Raw genomic sequence first — 17,793 nt, forward strand, 5'->3', positions numbered from 1 at the left:
CCGGGATCCTCGCTAACATCCGCACAGATCTGACCAACTATTTTGCCACCAACACCACTGCAGACTCCTCTCCCCTGATGGTTTGGGAGGCCCATAAGTGCTTTATTCGGGGCACGTTTATTAAGTTAGCCACCCGCCTTAAGAAGGACTGTTCTGCCAAGATAAAGGCCCTGTTATCCAAAATCGGGGAACTAGATAAACAACATAAAAGGTCGCTTGCCGCAGATACTGGGGTGGAACTCGCCACTTTACGGGGCAAGCTGCGGGACCTGACCTTTGCGAACGCAAAGGCCTCACTGGCGCGCTGCCGTCGTCACTATTTTGAGTTCGGCAACAAGCCAGGCAAGACTCTAGCCCGGGCCTTGCGGTCGCAAAGAGCTCGATCCTTTATTCCTCAGGTGTCCTCGGCTTCCGGCCCTAAAATATCCCTACCTCCCCAAATTGCTGAGGCCTTCCGCGCATACTACGTGAACTTATACGGCCTCGCTCCCACCCAATCGCGTGCTGATCTTGAGACACTTAACTCTTCGATATCCGCATACCTTCGGGACTCTGGCCTTCCCCCCCTGCCTGAAGACAGCATCTCCTCCATTGAAACCCCCATCACAGACGCGGAATGGGAATGGGCTCTTAAGACCTCCCCTTCAGGAAAGGCCCCTGGTCCAGATGGTCTCACCCTGCCCTACTATAAGTGCTTAGGCACCCTCTTAAAAGATCACTTCCTGGCCGCATACAACTCCATCTCCACCGGTTCCATTTTGCCTGCTGACTCTCTTCGTGCCCACATTTCTGTAATCCCCAAAGAGGGTAAAGACCCCTCCCACTGCCAAAACTATCGGCCTATCTCCCTCCTAAACTTGGACCTCTAGTTCTTTTCCAAAATCCTCGCGGCCCGCCTGACTCCCCTCCTTTAACCCATTATACACCCAGACCAGGTTGGTTTCATGCCCATGAGAGAGGCCCGAGATAACACTACTAGGGCAATAAACATCATTCATTATGCCCGCTCCTCACCCCTGCCTTCCATGCTATTATCTACTGACGCGGAGAAGGCCTTTGACCGAGTCAGTTGGCCCTTCCTCTTTTCCACCCTCCGGCATATCGGCATCGGCCCACATATGATGGAGTGGATCAGCTCTTTATACTCTCACCCCACCGCCCAGGTCTCGGTCAACGGCCTTCTCTCAGCTTCGTTTTCTATTTCAAATGGCACGCGGCAGGGTTGCCCTCTCTCCCCTCTCATCTTCGTCCTGACATTGGAACCTTTTCTCCGACACGTCAGGAACAATACAGACATCTCTGGAATATGTGTGGGTTCGAGGGTACACAAAGTAGCGGCGTATGCGGATGATCTTCTCTTTTTCCTCACACAGCCTTCTGTGTCCCTTCCCAATCTCCTCTCAGAACTTTCGCGGTACCAGACTCTATCCCATTATAAGATCAATCTGCAAAAATCCGAGGCGCTTAACCTCTCCCTTCCCGCTTCCGGGGTTTCCGCCTTAGAGTCATCTTTCCCCTTCCGCTGGGCGCGCTCATCTCTCACGTACCTAGGGATCCACCTGACGCCGTCGGCCTCTGACATCTTCAAAGTAAACTTCCCACCTATGCTTCGGCGCATTGAGTCGGATTTGCTGAGGTGGCACAAGGGCACCTTCACATGGTTCGGGCGCTGTTCGATCTTCAAGATGAACGTTTTGCCTCGCCTATTATACCTCTTCCAGGCCCTGCCAGTGGCGGTGCCTTTGTCCTACTTTCGGCAACTCTCGTCCATACTCACTAGGTTCATCTGGGCACATAAGCAGCCTAGACTGGCAAAGCTGGTCTTAAATCGGCCTAAATCAAGGGGGGGACTTGGACTTCCCAACCTCTACCACTATTACGTTGCGGCACACCTTTCTCGAGTGGTTGACTGGCACCGCCATGCACCCACGAAAGCATGGGTGAGCCTAGAAATGACGCTGTCTCCTCTCTCTCTGTTGGCGGCCCCGTGGCTGCCTGGTGCCTCCAGTCTAGTAGGCTCACATCCTACCATCGCCCCTACCCTGAAAGTCTGCCAGAAACACCTGTCCTCGGGCTTCTTGGCCCCTCATCCCTCTCCTCTGTTCCCCGTTTTAGGGAACCCCTCTTTCCCGACTAGCGTTGAGGACCCGGTCTTCCGTACTTGGCTCCAAGCGGGCAACTTCCGTGCTTCCTCCTTCCTTATGGGTCAGACTTGGCTATCCATCTCTGCGCTCCATGACCTGGCTGATCCCTTACCCCTAGGGTTCTGGAGGTCACTCCAGCTTCACCACTTCCTCCGTTCTCTCCCTAACCCCTCATGTTTTACGCGGCCACTTACTCAGTTCGAGTCTCTCTGCTTGGGCTCCGACCCTCTACGCCACACCCTTTCTCTCATATACGCCATGTTGGGCTCTCCACCAGAACAACCGCCACCCCCATACCTCACCGCATGGGAGGAAGACCTCAATACCACTTTCACAGCAGCACAGGTTGAACGGGTCCTCACCTGTACGCACTCATCGTCCATCTCCTCTCGTCTCCAAGAGGCAGGTTATAAGCTTCTCTCCAGATGGTATCGGGTTCCCACCCGGCTGCATAGGATCTTCCCGGACGTATCTCCCCTGTGTTGGAGAAACTGTGGTGGAGAGGGCTCCCTTTTACATATTTTCTGGAGCTGTCCTAGGGTGGTGCCTTTTTGGAAGGAAGTGTGGCGCATTACCTCCACCTTCACCGACCGTCAGCTCCCCTTTTCTCCATCGTTCTTTCTCCTACACCTGTCGGAGATCTCCCTCAAGTCCTACCGTCGCTCCATACTCCGACACCTGATCAATGCGGCCCGGGCCTGCGTTCCGGCTCTTTGGCGCCAAGCGGACCCCCCCCACCACTTCTATGTGGATACATAAAGTGGAAGAGATCAAACGAATGGAAGACCTCACGGCACAGCTGTATGGCCGCGACTCTCAGTTCTACAAGACCTGGTTTTATTGGGATCAATTCACTGAATCGGCTGAATTCCGGAATCTCATGGCGCAGTGAGGGACTGCTCTCTCCTCCCCCCTTCTTTCCTTCACCCCCCCCCCCCATCCCCCCCCTCTGATTCGGGGACCTGCTTGCCTTTCCTTTTTCCTTCCCTCCCTCTTCTCTCTCCTTTTTGCCCTCTCTCCCCCCCGCTTTTTCCCTTAGGATTCTCTCTGATTGAGCGTTAGCTCACTCCCTTATTTTTAAGTAGCTGCCGACACCACCGCCCACTGGGAGCGGCGGACGCTCTGAGTTTTGTTGTCACATGTCTGTTCACCGGTTTCTTTGGTTCCTTTGTAACTGCATGTTTGATTTATGGGCCTGCGCCTCCTTGTGAAGGTTGCGTTGTAGCCCTCGCTTGTTTGTTTTATAAAATGGAAAAATTAATAAAATTGAGAATTTAAAAAAAAAAAAAAAAAGAAAAGAAGGGCTGCTGTGAGCACTATGGACACTTTAGGGAAGACTCTTGGAGCTGCTGTAAGTTCAAAGGGTAAACAGGTAAACTGAAGCCGCCAAACTGTGTTGCTCATCTGTACTGCCACTTTCTGTGGGAGGGAAGTATGGAAACGTGGAGATGGGCGAGATAATTATTGCCTTGCTGAAGTAAGGAGATGGGACCCCAGAAAAAATCTGGAGTACACAGTATATTTAGTTTAAGATGGGACAAACTGTAGGTCCTGTATCTGAATGAATTCTATGACCATTCGTTAGCATGCTGTGCAGCGTGGGAATACTGTAAGGAGAGTGAGTCGTCGTGTCAATCACATCTGGTCCCGGCCTTCCTGATCTCCTTAAGGGTATATTCACACGGGCGGGCTCGCAGCGAGATTCTCGCTGCGATCCCGGCAGGTCCTGGCAGTTCCCATACACTACATACTTGCTGCGGTCTAAACGACCGCAGCGAGTATGTAATTATACCGCCCTTAACCCCTTCTGCTCCCCCGCTGTGTATATACTTTACCTGTCCTCGCTGCACGGGTCCGGCGTCCTGCTCTCCTGTCCGGCCAATCAGTGTGTTGCCCAGCCGCTGCCACTGATTGGCCGGGCGGGAGAGCAGGACGCCGGACCCGTGCAGCGAGGACAGGTAAAGTATATACACAGCGGGGGAGCAGAAGGGGTTAAGGGCGGTATAATTACATACTCGCTGCGGTCGTTTAGACCGCAGCAAGTATGTAGTGTATGGGAACTGCCAGGACCTGCCGGGCTCGCAGCGAGAATCTCGCTGCGAGCCCGCCGGTTTGAATATACCCTAAAGGACAACTCCAGCACTGATAAAGAAAAACTGAACTGAAGCTCCAGTTGGTGCTTTCATTTTTTCTTCACTTCCTGGTTTGGGCTTTCCCATGATGCACTTTGTCTTCTGTGATATCTAACCGACTCTGTAGAACTGTTAAATGGTTTAAATCTTGTTCAGCCAATCAGAGCTGAGTCATCTGACAAAGGGAGGCTGGCCTAACAGGGCTTAGACCCGTTTCCCTCTTGATAATGTCATTGTCACAAAATGGCTGCCACGGAGCAGCCTGGGGTCAACAGTCATTAGGTAAGAATGAGTTTACTTCACTTCCTGGTGGGGGGGAAATACGGAAGAGGGGCAGATAGATGATTGTTATATAACTTTGTAATGTGTTTCAATTACTGGAAAAAAGATTTTCGTTGGAGTACCCCTTTAATCTCCCTGTGCAGGTCTATAAAACACCCCAACTGCTGACAGTAAGTGTCTGTGATTTGGTCTGTTAAGCTTTACAATAGTTTATTTGCCTGGAATCTGTTGTTCTACTGACCCCTGTTTTTTTTTGTTAATTAGTATATAAAATAGCCAATCTAAAATACCTCCTAAAATCAAACAAATACACAAGAAACTCATCAAGGTACTATCATGATAACACAGTAATAATGAAGCAACGCGCTTCATCATCTTTGCAATCCGCTTATCAGCCTACTGCCTACCCTCCTGCAGACGTGTCGGAGGCTTCTCCTTCCTCATGTCAAGGAAGGAGGAGCCTACGCTATGAAACATCCGCTGGAGCGCGGCGTTTCTGGGCGTCTATGGACAATGATACCTCAGCTGTGAGGCTTGTTTATACGCTGCATCAATGAAAATAATAATAAAAAATGGTATTAGTCTTACCGGTAAGACGGTTTCTCCGAACCTTCATGACGGCACCACAGGAGTTAACTCAGCCCTGAGGGACAGGAAAAGCACAAACACGAGAGGTTAAAAGCCCCACCCCTTCCCACTTACACCAGTGACTTTATAACAACACTAGCACCACGTGAGTACTTAATATTAGGGAGGGATGGTGGTGCCGTCATGAAGGTTCGGAGAAACCGTCTTACCGGTAAGACTAATACCATTTTCTCTCCTCACCTTCATGACGGCACCACAGGAGAATACCAACAATTTACCTTAGGCTGGGACCACAGCTTGCAGAACTTTTCTGCCGAAGGCAAGATCCTCGTTCCGCTGTAGCTGAAGTCTGAACTGCAGGATTCTAGATATTGGAGGACTGCTCTCTTAACATCCAATAGATGAAATTTTTCTTCCTGGATATTCCTAGGTCTTTCACAAAAGGATGGTAGATATACATCTTGGGAACAGTGAAAATTAGAGACCACTTTGGGAAGGAAATTTGGATCAGTTTTTAGAACTATGCAGTCTGATTGAAGAATAAAATAAGGTTCCCTAATAGTGAAGGCCTGAATTTCTGAGACTACGGGCCGAGACAATAGACACCAAGAAAGCGGTTTTCTAGGACAAAATTTTTATACTTTAAAGTAGGATCAGATCTGGAAGCGCTCCTCATAAATTTTTTCACCCACCTATGGTCAGCTATATTAGCATCATATATGGCCGACAAGGCTGATATTTGTACTTTTAAGGTGGCAGGTTTTAGCCCCTTCTTTAGTCCAGCCTATAAAAAATCCAGAATTAATGGTATGTCAGGATCGGCTGGAAACGGTGGAGGAGATGGACACCAGGATGAGAAGACCTTCCACACCTTTAGATATATTTTTGCAGTTACCGGTTTTCTGCTTCTTTGTAGGGTGGTGATTACATCATCTGAAAGTCCCCTGCTTTTTAACATGAACCTTTCAGGATACATGCAGTCAACCGTAGATCTTCCAGGTTAAGGTGATGTAATGGACCTTGATGGAGAAGATCTGGGAGGAGAGGAAGCTGTATCGGTGGTTCCAGACACATAGTTTGTAGTAGGCCGAACCATGCCCTCTTCGGCCAGAATGGGGTCAGAAGAATCACTGTTATTTGTTCTGTCCTGATTTCCTGGAGTGTCTTGGGGATCAGAGGGAGAGGCTGAAAAGCATAAGCCATCTTGAAAGTCCACTGTTGTGCTAGAGCATCCACCCCTAGAGCTCTGTCCTTGGGATTCAGAGAGAAAAACTTCTCCAACTTCCTGTTTTGTCGAGTGGCGAAGAGATCCACTTCTGGTGTGCCCCATTTCTTTATTATCATCTGAAAGATGTCTTGGTTCAGACACCATTCTCCTGGGTGAATGATATGGCAGCTCAGGAAGTCCGCTTGAACATTGTCTATTCCCTTGAGGTGGGTTGCTGAAAGAGAAAGTAGGTGTTTTTCTGCCCAGGAGAATATCTGATCTGAGATGGATTGAAGAGAGTTCTGTTTCGGACTCCCTTGATGCCTTAGATGAGCCACAGTTGTCACATTGTCTGATAGAATGTGAACATGAGAGTCTTTTAGTATAGGACTTGCCTGCTTCAAGGACATCAGAACGGCCATGAGTTCTTGAAAAATTGAAGACCTGAGATATTTCTGGAGGCCAAGTACCTTGTAGAAGTAGAGAATTCACCTGGGCTCCCCAACCTGATAGACTTGCGTCGGTGGAGATGACTATCCTTGGTGTTGGGTTCCAATGAACTCCTTTTTTCAGATGGGAGGGGATGGTCCACCACCGGAGGGATTCTTTGACATGTTTGGAGAGAGACATGACTTTGTCCAAACCCGAATCTCTCTTGTTTCAAGACCTGAGCATTGCGGCTTGAAGAGTTCTTGAATGGGCTTTTCTCCATGGTACAGCTGGTATGCAGGCTGTCATGGACCCCAGGATTGACATGGTCTCTCTGATCCTGCATGAGTTTTTTACTCTGAATTGGTTGATACGCTGAGATCTTTTTTCTCGAGGTAGGAAAGACATTTGTTTGTTTGAGTCTAGGACAATCCCCGGAAAAGTCTTCCGGGTCTAAGTCTGACTTTTCCTGGTTTATAATCCAACCTAAGGAAGTCAGAATGTTTGAAGTTACCTGAAGGTCCTGACGTAGTTTCTGTTCTGATTCTGCTATCAGTAGGAGGTCGTCCAGGTAGGATACCACATTGATCCTTTGCAGGTGGAGGTAGGAAATCACTTCTCCCACGATACTGGAGAAAATCCTTGGTGCGGACGAAATCCCGAAGGGTAGGGCTCTGAACTGAAAGTGGCGTACCTGGTCCTCCATCTTGACTGCAAATCTGAGGAACTTCTGAGATGCTGCATGAATGGGTATATGGTAATAGGCATCCTTCAGATCGATGGATGCCATTACCACATTGTTTGTTATCAGTGGCGTAGTAGACTTGATTGATTCCATCTTGAACCTCAAGTATTTGATGTATCTGTTCAAAGTCTTGAGATTTATAATCAATCTGTGGGATCCATTTGGTTTGGGGACCAGAAAAAGATTGGAGTAATAACCCTTCCCTAGTTCCTCCACTGGGACAGGAATCATTACATTTAAAGATATGAGCTCGTTTACATTCTTCACGAGCTCTTTTTGAAGATGTCTTTCTTCTTGACGGGAGATCAGAAATTTTCTTGTGGGGGGCTCCAGGAATTCTATTTTGTATCCTAAGGAGATGATCTTGAGGATCCACTGGTTTTTTGAGATGTTGTACCAAGCCTCTTGGCCAGTCTCCTCCCCCCCCCCACTGCAATGTCGTCATTGCTTGTCTTTTGAGGCCTTGGGGTTGAAAAAATATTCTTCCCCTTACCTCCTTTATTGTAGCTCCAACGGCCAGTTTTCCCTTTGCCCCCAGATAAGCTGCCGCATCCTTCAAGAGAGGGAGAGATCCAATTATTTGTTCTCTAGATTTCTTATTCCTTAGGTGATCTTCTAATTGTCCGATCCAGACATGTAAGGCACAAGCTACACATGTAGCCGCAATGTTATTTTTCAGGGATATCGATACGGTATCCCAGGATTTTTTCAGAAGACTTTCAGCCTTCCTATCCAACGGGTCTTTCATCTGAGAGGAATCTTCAAATGAGAGTGTAGTTTTTTTTGTGGTTTTAGCTACTTGGGCGTCGATCCTAGGGGCTTCACCCCATTTCTCAATGTCCTTTTCACTAAAGGGGAGACGTCTTTTAATCTGGGAAGGAACCATGAGCCTTTTCTCTGGGTCTTCCCATTCATCCTGTATTAGTTGATGTGAAGACTCATGGATAGGAAACACTGTTTTCTTTTTTGTCTTTAAGCCTGCGAAGAGATTATCTTTGACTGATAATTCTTCTTGTACGTCTTCCATTCCAAGAGCGTTCCTAACAGCTTTAAGGAGAGCTCCGGTATGGTCTTTTGGAAAGATATATCTTCTGGCACCCTCCTGAGTATCCGACTCCTCAGAGTATATCACGGGGGAGTCAGATAATTGACCAGATTCTGATTCAGAGTCAGACGATATAGACACTGTCTTACGCTTTTTTGGCCTCACCACTAGTTCTCCGAAAGAGCTAGGACCCGCAACAGCCACTGGATTACAGTCAGGGGGTGGGGTAACTGTGGCTGGAGTGTCCAACGGAACAGGTGTTATAGATAGAACATTAGTAGGAGATATATTTACAGGTTCTACAAGATCCATTTGAACTGGTAATGGGGCTGGAGGTAAAGTAGGAGGAGGTGGTTTAACTGCTGCTATTTCAGCTTTCATCATGTCTTTTATCTCAGACAGGAAAGAGGCTCTATCCTCTTTTACAATATCGCCTATACAAGCCGCACAAATATTTTTCTTATAAGACGAAGAGAGCCTGGCGCCACAAAGGTTACATTTCCTTGCAGGGCCCTTCTCCTTCTCCTAAGGAAACATGCAGATGGATTTTTACTGTATAGCATAATCCACCCAGTGCTACCGGATACACAGTGTGTCAGTGACCCAGGTGAGAAAACATATATAACAATAAATAACTCACCCCCGGCTGCGGTTGTGGGGCTTTGTCTGTGGGCATAGCTTTTTCCGCCGTAGCGGACTTCTTTGATCCAGCACCCTCCATGAGAAAATGCAGACCTCAGATCAGCTAACCCCCTCAGCACTCACCTTTTGAAGCAACCGCGCCGGTCCCGGAAGAATGCTCCCGGCGTGTGACGTCATGATGCGACGTACGCGTCACTTCCGGATCCGGCGTGTGACACACAATACGGCCCGGAGTAGAGACGCAAGGGAGGGAAGCCGCAGAGGCCATCGGCGTGCAGGATCCCCGCCTCCTCACACTATGGAGCAGACGCGCCACGCGGGCCTGCTCCCCTCCAGACCGAAGTCGCCAGATGCCCCTGGGAAGGAAGGAGACCTAGGCCCCGATCAATCCCCTGGAAGGAGGTATTTCTTCTTTTCTTTTCCAGGAATCCTCATCTCCATGACGGACTACTCTTGTGCCTGCCCTTACAGGTACAGGAAAAGCACTGGTGTAAGTGGGAAGGGGAGGGGCTTTTAACCCCTCGTGTTTGTGTATTTCCTGTCCCTCAGGGCTGAGTTAACTCCTGTGGTGCAGTCATGAAGGTGAGGAGAGAAAAAGTTTCTACGGCGTATTGAGAAAGAAGTACACTCGATTGATGTCAGCTGAATAGTGAGATAACCATTATTATATTCCATGTCTACTAGTGTGGAAGGGGGGGGAATGGTCACATGCCCCTCCATGTCAGCCATCTTATGGACAGGCTGACCACAGCGCAGGACAAGTAAGTAGTGTGAATACACTTACTAATACTACACACAAAACAATTTTACTATAACGTGGTCAACCCTTTTAAAAGGTAGTAGGCCACTGAGCAGATTGCAGAGATGACAAATCGATTTGCTTCGTGATTACTGTAAGTTTTTTAAGTGCTTTATGTGTATATGTTTGATTTTAGGGGATCTATAATGGTACACTCGACAACACTGCTGGCACCTACAATTGCATGCTGCAAAGCCATTTCCATAACGAATCCAGGTGGGCTTTTAGCAGGTAAGGAATAAACACATGTGGCATTGTTTGTGGTCTATACTGTGGTGCGGGGTGTAGAATAAAAAACAAACTGGATTGCTTCTTTAAAGTGTCACTATGGTTTAATTTTTTTTTTGCAAAAATCACTTTGTAATTGGGTTTATTAGGCAAATATGCCATTATCTGCATTCAAAAAGACCTCCCCCCCCTCTCTTATTCACTGCTCATTATCAGGAAATCTCAACTCTTTTACACAGTTGGACCATGTCTGTTCTATGGAGAGGGGAGGGAGGAGGAGAAAGGAGGGAGATTAGTTGGCAGCAGAGAACAAAGGATTACACAGTGGGAGATGAATAAAAGCATTATTCAGAAGTAAGAGAGGTCAGTGCTGTCAGAGGTGATGTAGCTGTAAATTAACTCTTTGTTGTCCTGTTTTGGTGCCTCATCTCCCTCTACCTCTCCATAGAGAACAATGAAGACAGGGGGGAGAGCGTCAAATAGCTTTTTCATAAAAATGCATTTTTCGGCTAATAAACCCAATTACAAAGTTTCTTAAAATCTCCTGTACTATTGATTTTTTTTTTAAACAATGACACTAAGTCTTTCCTTATGTTTTATGCCTCACACCCTCCACCACTTTGTAGCCAATCTTTAGACTGATTCTATTTTATCAATATCCTTTTTTAGGCAAGGTCACCAGAACTGGACACAGTATTCCAGATGTGATGTCACTAGAGCTCTAGACATCAGAATCACAATCTCCCTCTTAGGGAAAATTCACACGGGCAAATCCGCCGGGAGTCTCATGCACGAAATCCGCAGCTAATCCACAATACACGTATTATAATAAGAATAATACGTGTATTGTGGATTAGCTGCGGATATCGTGCGTGGAACTCCTAGTGGATCCGCCCGTGTGAATTTACCCTTACTATAGGTCATACCTCTAGCAATAGAGGAACTGCAGCTGACAGATTCCCTTTAAAGTGTAACTGCCATGTTTGTTGGTGTTTTTTTTTTTTGGGGGGGGGGGGGGGGGGGGCACATAGAAATCAATCGTACAACCAATGCGCTCAAAAGGATTTTTTTTTTTCTCCCCCCCCCCCCCCACTTCTTATCTTTGCATTATCTGGCAAATCCGACTTCAGTGTGAAGACTTTTGCTGTGTCCATTATAACCTATGGAGGGGGGAGGGGTCAAGGCAGAGGAGTAAGCAGGAAGAACAGACACACATACCAGCTGTTTACTCAATGTCCGGGCACATAAAACGCTGGATTCACAGGTCAGTTCTTATCTAGCAGCTTGAGGAGATAAGATTGCAGGATATAAGCTAAAATTATTATGTTAATTTGTTTTCCCTAAGACCCATTGGCATCACAACATATGGGGGTAAATTCGCCCCTGCGAGCCCCTGGGACGAAGGAATATTTAATGAAAAAATAACAATTAAATTTTAATCCCCTCCTCCATGAGGTATAAATAGGCTCCACCTCCCCCTAGACCTCAGTCTAATTATAAAGAAACATAAAACACAGGGAGGGAGTCTTGTGATGCCAATGGGTCTTAGGGAAAACAAATTAACATAATAATTTTAGCTTCCCTTACGTCCCATTGGCATCACAACATATGGGGAATTAGCAAGCATTATCCCCAATGGGCGGGTTATTTATTACGTCCGCATTAAGAACAGATCTTGCAAAGGTTGTTCTTGACAAGAAAAGAAGTATCCAGCCTGAAATATCTCACAAAGGTAGTCAAAGACGACCAGGTAGCTGCCTGGCATATGTCCTCAAGTGGCACAGCGGCACGCTCTGCCCAAGTGGAGGCCACAGCTCTAGTAGAGTGAGCCCTGGTAAATTCTGGTGGATCCAGATCAGCAGAGGAGTAACATAAGGCAATGGAGTCACAGATCCATCTGAATATTGAAGGTTTTGAAGCCTTTCTCCCCTTGTTCTTTCCTGCGAAAGGGATAAAGAAATTCTTGTCTTTACGAAAATCACCTACTCTATGTAGATAGATCTTGATAGCTCTGGATACGTCCAATAAAGAAAGATCCAAGTCTTCTTTAGATGATCCAGTAGGAGAAAATACAGGCAATACTATTGGCTGGTTGATGTTGGCAAATGAAGCCACCATAGGCAGGAATCCTGGAAGGAACCTAAGGATAACTTTGTCTTGGGAAAAAATCACGTATGGAGGTGCGGAGCCAAGGGCTTGAAGTTCTCCAACTCTCTTAGCAGAGGTAATGGCTAGTAAAAGAGAAACTTTCAATGTTAACTTGAAGTTTACTTCCTCCCAAGGCTTAAAGGGAGGAAGACACAGGCGTCTCAACACAAAGGATAAGTCCCATGGGTCTACCTGCTTTACCAGGTTAGGCCTAGTCTAGCCTTAACAAAATTCTTTACCTCCAAGATCTGAAAGAAACGTGAGTTTAGGTGTGCAGAGAGGGCTGCTATCTGCACCTTGATGGAACTAGGTTTTAATCCTTTATAGAAGCCTTCCTGTAAAAACTCCAATGACTGTGGAGTAGAAGGTTTAAGTCCATCAATACTCCTGCTTGCACACCAATCTTGAAAATCTTCCAAATACGTGCATAAGATTTATTTGTAGTGCTACTACGAGCGTGAGAAAGAGTATACTATACCTTCTCAGAAAAACTAGAGTCCAATACGGTCCTCTCAGTCTCCAAGTTGTCAAGCTGAGGCTGGAAAGATTCCTGCACAGATGTTGACCCTGGAATATTAGATCCGGATGCAGAGGTAATCTCCAAAATTCCCCTCTGCTCATATTCATGGGCAGGGTGAACCATGACCCCTTCGGCCAGAAGGGAGTTATTATTATTACTGACGACTGATCTAGACTGATCTTAGTCAAACTCTGGGAATCATGGCTATGGGAGGAAAGATATACGCCAGCTGGTATGTCCATGGTATTGTCATTGAGTCCAATACCGTGGGATTGTCTGCCCTGTAAAAGGGAACAGAAATTCCTCAGTTTGGCATTGCTTGCTGATGCCATGAGGTCTCTCTGAGGAAGCCCCCACCTCTGGGTTAACTGAATGAACACTCTCCTTGAGAGAGACCATTCCCCCGGTAATGTCAGGCCTCGACTCAATCCGCCAATATATTGTCGACACCCCTGATATGAATCGCAGAGAGTCTGGTTATTCTGGTTTCTGCCTAACAGAAAAATCTTCTCTACTTCCCTGAGGAGAGAAAGGGATCTGGTACCTCCCTGTTTAGGTACGCCACACAGGTCATGTCGTTCATCCGGATTCTGACTGCTCTCTGTAAACTAGGAGGAGAAAAATGAAGAAGAGCTAGGTAAATCGCTCTGAGCTCCCTCACGTTGGAGGGCAGAGCGGATTCCTGTTGACTCCAAGATCCTGCAGTCGTGATGACTGTCAGATGAGCTCCCCAACCTGTTCCTGAAGCATCTGTCGTGATGGTTATCCAGTGTGGTTCTGAAAATAAAACTCCATGTTTGACTTGTCTCCACCACATTAGAGAATGTCTTGTTTGAGTCGATAGAACATCATCGCATCCAAGTCCTTCAGTCCTCGGTTCCATACTGTTAGTGCTTCTCTCTGAAGAAATCTCATGTGCCATAACGCCCATGGCACCGCGTCCGCAGCTGAGGCAAGGAGCCCTAGAAAGCGCATTTATGTTCTTATGGATACCTGACGAGGAGGAATTAGGAATTAAGTCTGATTTCTCTATGTTGATAAGCCAACCTAATTGTTGAAGTATGTCCTGGACATAGTTCAACTGAACTCTCAGAAGATCCTGAGTCTGAGTCATAATCAACCAATCGTCCAGGTAAGGGATAACTTTATCCCCTGTAAACAGAAGCGAACCATCATGGTGACACTACCTTAGTGAAAACAAAGGGTGCGGAGGTATTCCGGATGGAAGGACTTTGAATTGTAAGTGTCTTACCTTCCCCTGTATTTGGATGGCGAAGGCTCTCCTGTGAGCCTTCAGAATCGGTACATGAAGATATGCATCCGGTAGATCTATGGTGACCAAAAAATCTCCCTCCTGGAGGATAGATTTTACCGATCTTATGTTCTCCATGTGGAACGTCTTCTTTACGATGCACCTGTTTAGATATTGCAAATCTATAATAAGCCTCCAATTTCCGGATGGCTTCAGCACTAGTAACACTGGGGAGTAAACTCCCTGACCGATCTCGGATAGAGGAACATCCTCTAGAGCCTCAATGGAAAGGAGGTAAAGAATTTCCGTCTCTAGGACTAAGTGTCTTTCTGGCTTAAGATTTCTTGACAAAAGAAATCTTGGAGGAGGAAGAGATGATAAATGAAGGACATAACCATTTTGAATAATATTTAACACCCAGTGATCTTTTCTTAATTCTTCCCAGGCAGGGAGAAACAAACTCAGACGTGTTCCCACTGGACAGCTTCTGCTTCAGAAGTCTGGTTTCTTGTTGGTGTCCTTATTCTGCTGCTTCCCGGAACCTCTTCTGGAATAGTTTCTTCCTCGACCTCTGTACTGGTATCTCCCTTTGCCTCGCTGAGGAGATTTTGCTCTGCGTAAGGAATCACCGCTCTTATAGGACAATGGTAGGGACTTCCCCTCCTTGTCAGACAATTCCTCCATTAATTTATCCAGTTTACAGCCAAACAGCCTACCTGGCTGGAACTCCGTATTACAGAGCTGAATTTTGGAGTTAGCATCTCCAACCCAGGGTTTTAACCATAGCGCCCTTCGGCAGCGGTTGAGAGCGTACTAGTTTTTTTACGCTAACCTGGTTCCCTGAGATGCATCATCGCAGAGGAAGTCAATGGCCATAATGACCTTTTTTAAGGAGCGAATGACCTTGTCCCTGCTAGCTCTACCTTCCAAATTTCCCTGGACCTTGGTCAGCCATCTTCTTAGGCTTCTAGAAACCTCAAAGAAGAAATGGAGACTGCCCCTTGGGCTGCCGCTGCCGTATATGATCTCTTGAGGGCTACCTCCACCCTTCTATCCATCGGATCCTTAAGATTGGATCCGTCCTCCGCAGGCAGCACAGTACATTTTGACAGTTTGGCTATGGCCGGGTCCACCTTTGGAGGCTCAATCCAGTCCTTACATTGTTCTTCCTTGAGAACATATAAGGTCTTAAACCTCTTGCTCAAACCCGGAGCCTCTTCCGGTTCCTTCCATTCCGCCTGTAACATAGACAATGAAGTCTCTCCCACAGAAAAAACCCTAGGCTTTTTTGAGGAGGACCAATCCTATCCTCTTCTATTTCCTCAGGGTGTATTTCAGCTTGCACAGCTTAGCAGAGCTTGTGAATTCTATCAGCTGTGAAATACCCCCTGAATAATTCTTTCTCATCTTCAGAAGTAGAAGAGGTTTCAGAAGAAGATGATGACCTAACTTCATCAATCACAGTAAAACTGAAAATGACCATAATCCTACAGCCATAAAGTAATATACTCAAAGGCTGGGAGTAGAGAGAGAAATGCTCCATTTGGTCTTTAACTTAGGACACGGGCGGCGAATCTCATTAGCCGCTAAAGTCTTTTGCACATAGTCCTTGACCCATACAACTACCTCCTGAACATCAGGCTCCTCATAGGTTTAGGTCTGCATGAAGGACAGCGTACTTAGGCATTATAAATATTTTTAGGCATTCATAAATATTTTTATGAAAGAAAGGATGAATCTTATCTGGAAAAAATGATCCTCCTACGGTATCCATAGCCGTCAGGTAGTGAAGTCTCACACTCGGCACATTAAGTGCTTCCTTAGAAGGTCTTTTGCGAGCAGCAGGACTGGTCTCCATTTCAGACATTTTTAAGTATATAGAAGAGAGATCACAGCACTTTGCACTCAGATGTTTTCTATTAGATCCAAATGAGCCACAGAAAATCCTTCCAGAGGAAGACAGCCAGACCTAGAGGTAGCAACAGCTTACCTTCTGCCTTGAACACACAGCTAATCCAGCATGCAGAGAGCGCGCGCCGCTGCCGGCCCCTGGAAGTGACATGGCGCTGATGCCGCAGTGCTGAGACGCACGCAGCGCTGATGCGTTCCACAGTCGAACGCAAATGGAAGAAAAGCCAGCGGCTCGGGTGACACGCAGAGTGCGTTCCAAGACGCACCAGGTAAGAAAAACTTAAAAGCTAAGACCTGCAGAAGCAAATATCAGGATACTACCTGGACACCGGCTCCAGCGGCATCCCAGCAATCATTACCTGGAGAGAAAACCTGAATGCAACAGGTTAACAAAGCATAAAAACGGAGGAGGGACAAAGTCCCCTAGGGCTAACAGCAACGAAGTAAAAAAAGACTGAGGTCTAGGGGGAGGTGGAGCCTATTTATACCTCATGGAGGAGGGGATTAAAATTTAATTGTTATTTTTTCATTAAATATTCCTTCGTCCCAGGGGCTCGCAGGGGCGAATTTACCCCCATATGTTGTGATGCCAATGGGACGTAAGGGAAACTGTGTTTTCAGTCCTCTGTGCACAACTCCCTCCTCTCCACCCGTCCCCTCTCCATAGGATATAATAGACAGAGAAATTCTGCTTTATCTGATGAGGGGAGCTGGGAAACTGCATTTTGAGTATAGAAGGAAACTCTTTTGCTTATTAAAACCTATTACAGTTTCTTAAAAATCACTTGAACTATTGATATTTAAATGACAGTTACGCTTTAAGGGTGCCTTCACACGTAACGGGATAGTGGATTTCACACTACGATTCCCGGTACTGTCAGTTTGAATAGGATTACATACTTGCAGCAGAATTTTCTTCCTTCTGTGAGTATGTAAACACCGCTCCTGGAACTGCCTTGTGTGTGATATGGTTCTAGTTGTAAGAGGATATACAATTGAAACCCAGAGTCATACCCAAACAGCTCCTGAGGCGGACATGGGTTAATCACCCAACGATAAGCAGTTATCAACTCTGTTCCATTGCGGCCCTGGACCACGACTGCTGCTTCCACTTACTGAAACGTGAAGTGTTTTATGTGTGCGCTCTATTCACTTCAATGAAAATCCAATGCTCACTTTAAAAAGAATAAAGTGACTTCTGCTTTACCCATAACCTGCTCCAAGTCCCAGCAAGTCCACTCAGTGATCACGTGACACAGAAAAGTAACATCTTTGCTTGGAGTGCTTCTTTAATTAGGTGTTTGTATCCCATGCATAGTGCTGTGCCCATCTAGTCCTCATGGAAAGACATTCATCTTTATAACATGCATCCTGCCAAACGGAGGAGGAGCTTTTACAGTTTAAAGCAGGGATGGGGAACAGTTTTGCCACAGCTGGAGAGCCACAAGTTCCCCATCCCTGATTTAGAGGGTCACCTAAAAGATATAGTCATAGGATGACTACTATTGGGCCCCAGCAATAGCCTGTAATGTGAATGAAACTGGCAACAAGTGCTGCCTTGATGCATTAGGCCAGGGAAAAGCATTACTGTGCCCATTAAAAGCAATAGGCAGCTAGTGTAATGCAGACACCAGGCAGAAAGAAAGCTGCTTTGTAGCAGCTGCTCTTAGATTTGGTCCTAATTCAGAATCCCTGTCTTTAATAGTGTTTGAATAGTGATG

This window comes from Dendropsophus ebraccatus, chromosome 5 (assembly GCF_027789765.1).
Source record: "Dendropsophus ebraccatus isolate aDenEbr1 chromosome 5, aDenEbr1.pat, whole genome shotgun sequence".
Taxonomy (NCBI): Eukaryota; Metazoa; Chordata; class Amphibia; order Anura; family Hylidae; genus Dendropsophus; species Dendropsophus ebraccatus.